The 6,808-nt window shown below is 39.8% G+C and overlaps 1 long non-coding RNA gene across 1 annotated transcript; it reads right to left on the bottom strand.

The window, feature by feature from the left end:
- Window positions 1-4,608: 4,608 nt before the first annotated feature.
- Window positions 4,609-5,757, bottom strand: LOC126370348 (uncharacterized). Its single transcript, XR_007566864.1, has 2 exons — window positions 5,487-5,757; window positions 4,609-5,414 (listed from the first exon to the last, which is right to left on the bottom strand). It is a non-coding gene; the product is annotated as an uncharacterized LOC126370348 (long non-coding RNA).
- Window positions 5,758-6,808: the final 1,051 nt, after the last annotated feature.

Below are 6,808 nucleotides of genomic sequence, written 5' to 3'. Positions count from 1 at the left end.
GACCTGCAGACGGTTTGACCTTGGCACAACAACCTTCCAATCAAACTCCTGAGTCAGGGCATACTTACCTTTGCTGTATCGTAGAAGAGTACCATTTTCGACGCGATAATTGGGATAATTTTTGGGATAAGCCGTACAACCAGAATAAACCTTATCATACCACTCATCACCGGTTCCTGCATTTGGAGCATCGATGGCATCCACATGCAGCAATCGTGAGAGGGCATCAGGGACGACATTATCCTTCCCTTTCCTATGCTCGATTGTAAAATTAAATTGGGATAACCTACAACCCCAACGAGCTAAGCGTCCCGTAGGATTCTCTAAATTCATAAACCACCTAAGCGAAGCGTGATCGGTTACGACGGTGAATGGTCTACTACCTAAATATGGTTCAAATTTTTCAACCGCGTACACAACTGCTAACGCCTCCCTTTCGGTAGCACTATAGTTACGTTCGTTTTTGTTAAGGGATCTGCTGATATAAGCGATAGGGCGGTCATGGCCATCAATATTCTGCGCTAACACACCTCCTACGCCAAAATTCGATGCATCGCAGTGAACTGAAAATGGTTTACTAAAATCAGGGCAGGCTAAAATTGGAGCTGAAACTAATGTGTTTTTTAAAGTAACAAAAGCGTTTTCTGCATCTTGGTTCCAAATAAATTTCGTTTTTGAGCTGGTAAGAGCGTGTAAGGGTGCTGCAATGGTGGAGAAATTCCTAATAAACCTACGGTACCAAGAACAAACACCTAGAAAGGTTTTTAGTTCTTTCGGATTTTTGGGTACCGGGATCTCTAGAACAGCACGAACCTTATCGGGATCGGTCCTAAGCCCAAACTCATCCACTACATAACCCAGATATTTTAAAGAGCTGCGGAAGAATTTGCTCTTTTCAAAGTTGATCGTTAAATTGGCGCTCTGTATCCTATCGTGAAGCCTTTTTAACAGAAGTATGTGCGTTTCCAGATCCTCAGCAACTACTATAATGTCGTCGATGTACACGAATATCATGCCTTTAGTTACGTCACTGCAGAAAGGATGTCCAAACAACATGTCCATAAGCCGTTGTTGGCGAGCAGGAGCTCCGCATAGGCCGAATGGCATAACTTTAAATTTAAACAACCCCCTACCAGGCACTGTGAAACTAGTCTTCTCCTGTGAGCTAGGGTCGAGTGGAATTTGCCAAAAGCTCGATTTAAAATCCACAGAACTGATGTACTTGGCATTCTTGAGGCTATCCAATATCTGGGGTATGTAGGGAATGGCATAAGCATCGCCTTTCGTCACAGAGTTGAGCCTCCGGCAGTCCAGACAAAATCGCCATGTACCGTCAGCTTTAGGAACCATAAGGACTGGATTGTTCCAAGGACTCTCGCTCGGAGCGACGACGTCCAGCTCCAGCATCCTGTCTAATTCCTTATGTAGTTCCTTCTGCTTTTCCGGTGACATGGGATAAGGTCTACACTTGACCGGTGGCGCAACCCCAGTGTCGATGACGTGCTGAGTAAGATGCGTCCTACCTAAACCCTTGCGCTCAAAAGAAATGTCTTGAAATTTGGTTATCATAAGCTCCGCTAACTCCTTGTGTTCATTGGGAAGACTGTGATAAGCTTGTATAGAGTTGACTGGCATTTCTAAAAACATTTGTGGACCTTTCATGTAGGAAACACTTTCGAAAATGTCTGGCATTAAATTGTATGCCCGCCAAAAGTCCACGCCTAAAATAACATTTAACTTAATGCTGGGTGTTATAAAAAACTTCAATATTTTGGTTACACCATTAAATGTAATGGGCAACATTAAAAATCCTATTGAGTTACACTGGGAACCATCCGCAACACCCGCAACAGTAACATTAGTTTCTTTCCCAGATTGCACTGTAAAACCTAAAGATTCAAAATATGCATGTGCTCCATTTCCTAAAATTGAAATTGCTGCACCTGAGTCCAGTAATCCATAAATTGACAAATCCAGGACATTAAGTTTTAAATATGGTCGAACGTCATCATCATTGGGCTCGAACAAAACGGAAGCTACGTTGTTCAGCTTAAAAAAATTAGTTACTAACTGTAACCAACGTTTCCAATCTCCATCTTCGACCTTCGATGGAGGGTCGGCGTTATTGTCCGAGCAACCTAGTTTTTTGGGTTGTTACATTTAGGGCACGACCTTACCGTAAACCCTAAATGACCGCATTTGAAACATTTGACTGTCTTGTCCCTACACCTTGCGGTTGAGTGAGTAGACACCTTACATCTTTTACAAAAAACTGATTTGTTAGCCGCAGATTTTGTATTAGGATAACTACTAGGCTTTTCATTACTTGGCGGTTGTCGCTGCCTAAAAGTTTGAGCCTGAATTGGTGGCTCAACTGCCGAGACCTGTTCCGTTTCCCTAACATCGGCGGATTCGCTGACGGGCATTACATGTTTCGTTTTGCATTTGTACACGAAATCATTACTTAAAATAGACTGCTTAGGTGGTTCGACAAACAGCTGTGTCATTTGTCGCGCAGATTCTATTTTACGGCATTTATCTTTTAGTTCAGCTATCGTAGCTATGTCGTGCAATGCTAACTGCTCACTAAAAATGGGCCTAATATTGTGTTTTAAAATTTCTAATTTGTCATTTTCCGAAAGTGGTCGTTTCAATTGTGAAAACATACAGTTCATAACTGCAAAATAGATGTGTGTTGGTTCATCCTGTCCTTGGGTGCGAGCTCTAATCTCCCCCAGCAAACGATAATCAAAATCGACGGGTGCGAATTCTTGGACTAAAAGCTCACTCAATTCCTGCCAAGACGAAACCTGCTCCTTAACACCTCTGTACCATAGAAGACCTTGGTCCGAAAAGAAACAAAAGGCGGACTTGAAAAGTACATTGTCACTAACTCCGAACGCTGAGGCGCGTTCACCTATCGATTGCAAGAACGTATGTGGACTCATATGGCCGTCGAACTTAATATTCCATTTCATGAGATTAATTGCTGAACCACTTGTCCCTTTTCCCCTGTTTTCCTCTTCTGGGTCGATGACGTTTTTTGTTGACAACAATTTCTCCAATGAGTGACTGTAAGCTTTAAGATTTTTAATCAGCTTCGATTTGATGTCCCTATCGACAGACTCCGTGCATACTACACGCTCAAGACGGTGATGAAGATGATTATATAAAGCCCTAGCACGCATAAGGTGATGACGTTCCCTAGACTTCACTGCTAAATCAAGTTTTGCCTGCAGCTCCTTCAGCTTTTCGGTGATGATTGGGAATTCTGCCTGTGGTGTTCGTTCATCATCCATTATTTCATCCGGAGAGAAACCAGTGATCAACTCCCTAAGCTGTTTCTTCAAATTGAGAACAGTATCAGCCGGTGCTTCTGCACGAATACTCACTTCATATATTAATTCATCACGGAGCAGTGAATGTAAATAGACAGTTTGGATATCCATGGTTGTGTTTTAGAGTTATAATTTCAAGATTGAAGAGAGGTTTGAAGTAAACTGAAGTAAATTTATGTTTCAAAATGTACCCGTCTGCCTCCAAAACTTAATTTCTAAAATATGTACTAAATTTTCATATAATATAAACCAAATAAGTGTAATTTTCACACAACATCAATTCTCAGTCTATCCCTGTAAATAATTTTCAAAATCATAAAAGAAACAACAGTGTTTTATATTAATTTTGTTTAAGGTTATGTTTACTATATATTAAATGTTTATTCTCAAGTAAATATATTGTTGTAATTATATAAAGATTGTAAAGCAAGTGTACTACTATATATTTCTCAATAAAGTTGTTATTGACAGACAGTTCTATAAAATTATTTCCAAAAACAAATAAGCAAAATGTTTGCCAAGCAGCGGCACAACTAACAATATGATGATGAAACTAAGTTGCAAAGTTTTAATTGCAAACCAATGTCCTATTATAAATGAAAAAGAATTTACTAGAAAGTAATATATAATTGTTTTTAAATGTGAAATTGTTTGTTTTTTTATAATTAAAATATTTTTTACCAAAAAGCTCAATACTCAAAAAAAAAATTGCTAGTAAGCATCAAAAAAAATGTTCAAAATTGGTTTTAACCTGTAATTTATATAAACAAGGTTAAAAAAAAAGTATAAACAAATGTAGTACTAAAAATGACAATAAGCCCTAGACCATTTAGGTTATAAAATTGGGTTTAAACTTATTGTAAATAATAAAACACAAAACAAAATAAGTGATTAAGTTAGGTCTCAATAGAAGGCCTATAACTTTACTTATACTAAGACAAACACAACTTAACTTAAGATGCAACATAAACACAAACAATTCACACAAAATCCCATCACTTTTTAATTAAAAAATACACTGTTTTCACTAAATTTATTCTTAAAGTTTATGCCAACACCACTTATATTCTAAAATGGTTGTACAGAGCGACAATTTCACCAAGAAGGGCGCCACTGAAACGGAAATCTTTTGCTACCTTATAGGAAAGTAGGTAAAAGGAAATCGTGTTATGATACTGCAGATATGTTTCAGAAATTTATAAAGTGGTGTTTACCTGAAGGGCACAGCTAGATGTTATAGACCGGTGAGCATGAGACAAAGAAAACTCCCTTGAATTTGTACAATGTATATTTTAAAATATACAGATTTTATTATCCATAGGTAGGTAAAAACCCTATGGAGGGAGACAGGTCGCGCTTTGGTCCGTCAGGTTAATTGTCACTCCGTAACAACCATGGGATATCACTATGTTTAAAACACTGTCCGTACACCTGTAGGCACCTCACTTACTCGAGGACCTCCGACTATCAGGCCTACCTGAGGCGTTCCGGAATACCATACAGGTGATGAGTTGAGGCCGGCTCAGGCCAGGGCGTGCTGGACGATGGCGGCGCAGCGGGCCAACTGTTACGCAGCTGGCGGGCTGCACGTCCACCGGTCAACCTCGCAGTCCTTCACCGGGCCTTATCCGGAGTGTTGACAAAAGGAGAGGCGCGGCACATCCACATGCGCGCCGCACAAAGGAAAGCTTCGACGTGCAAACAACCAAGGCAAGCTCCGCCGTAATGAAGCTTGAAATAACTTGCAAACGCAGAAGAAAACAGTAGGAATCTTCATTCACAAAACATTGTTGAAATCATCTGATCCAATCATAAACTTCTTCTTACATTAAACTAGCAACAACGTTAGACGTTAAAAACTTGCAAAAACGTTAAAACTTAAAGAAAACAAAAACCCCATCTGCAACAAGGAATGGCAATGATTAGCATGTGGTTCAGCTGACAGCGTGGCAAGGCAACTCACGAGTGTAAAACAAAGAAAATAACTTACAGGTTCATCCGGGATAGTTGGGCATCGCTCGGATGAAACCTAATCCCACCCACTGGACCTTCGGTGATGGGATTTCAGTGAAGTTGCTGAAAACAAAGGACCTCGAGGTTATCACAAAGTTGGTGCAAAAATATGCACGAAGAATTGCGAGGACTCACCATCTCGGTTAAGTTGTTTATTTAAATCGAGACATCGGCTCTTGATGTCGCCGATAAATCGTGGCTTTTAATTTGCCCACATTATTGTTACGGCAGTGGAGTCTCCGGCGCTCTCGCGACGTCCCCACTTTCCATAACCTGTCTCTCAGCTCAGCCAGCTGTCAGTCTGACACAAGAACCACGAACAAAGTTGCCAAACTAGAAAAAATCTACCAAACCATAAATTCGCCGAATCAACGACAACAATCGATCGACTTGTTTGATCCCAAAATTTAAACAATATAATTATAATATATCAAAAATAAATGTTGCAGATAATTTTAATATACCAAATTTTGAAGAAAAAAAAATAATTATAAATATTCGGGCCCATCGATAACCCTGCAGCGCCATCTGTGATTTCCAGCGGGTAAAATATAAAAACAACGTTATATCGTCAGAAACCACAAGATGTCGCTACAAGGCTCGTTGGTCCGGAATTGCTTCGTTACAACATTTTAAAATGAATGTACTGTCTTCTTAGTAGGTGACTTACGTCACCGTACTTCAAATTTAATTTGAATTAGGTAGGTACAGCAAAGTACACTTCTCATCAAAAAAATCGAAACACCTTGCAAGTTTACGTTTTGTCAGGATTATCAGAAAAATGTGTACATTTAGGAATAAATGTTAAATGTCGTTTAATAGTGAGTAATATGAGCTTCTCAAATCTTAATGTTAATGTTCTAAATTTAAATGAATTTTTCATAGGTTTCGTATTTTGTTAAATGAGTCATTTTTATTCCGTATGGAGTATAAAGGAAATGGATAAAACAACACACGTAAATGAAAAAAAAGCTAAAAAACGTTTATTTAATAACTTGTATTCCCTCCCCGAGCTCTAATTACTGCTTCCATACGGTTCTTCATCGATCGGATGAGAGTCACGATCACATGCTGTGGTATATTGTCCCATTCCTCTTGGATTGCATCTTGCAGCTGGCTAAGTGTTTCTGGGGCAGGATCTCTTGCTCGAATTCGTCTCTTTAATTCATCCCACAGATGTTCAATGGGATTCATGTCCGAGCTTCTTGCTGGCCATTCCATAATAGAGATATCGACTTCGTTAAGATAATCTCGTACGACGCCCGCGGTGTGAGCCCTAGCATTGTCGTGCATGAATATGAAGCCGTTGCCAATAAAATGTGAATAGGGCATCACATGAGGCTCGAGACACTCTTCGACGTACCGATGACAGTTTAGTGCAGGCAGACGTGGCCCAGACACGAAAGCAAGCTCTGTCTTACCGTCGGCGCTGATTCCTCCCCAAACCGTCCACGAAC

Source organism: Pectinophora gossypiella, chromosome 10, assembly GCF_024362695.1.
Source record: "Pectinophora gossypiella chromosome 10, ilPecGoss1.1, whole genome shotgun sequence".
Classification (NCBI taxonomy): Eukaryota; Metazoa; Arthropoda; class Insecta; order Lepidoptera; family Gelechiidae; genus Pectinophora; species Pectinophora gossypiella.
Note: the sequence above shows the minus strand (reverse complement) of the source record. Positions and strands in the feature narration are given on the sequence as shown.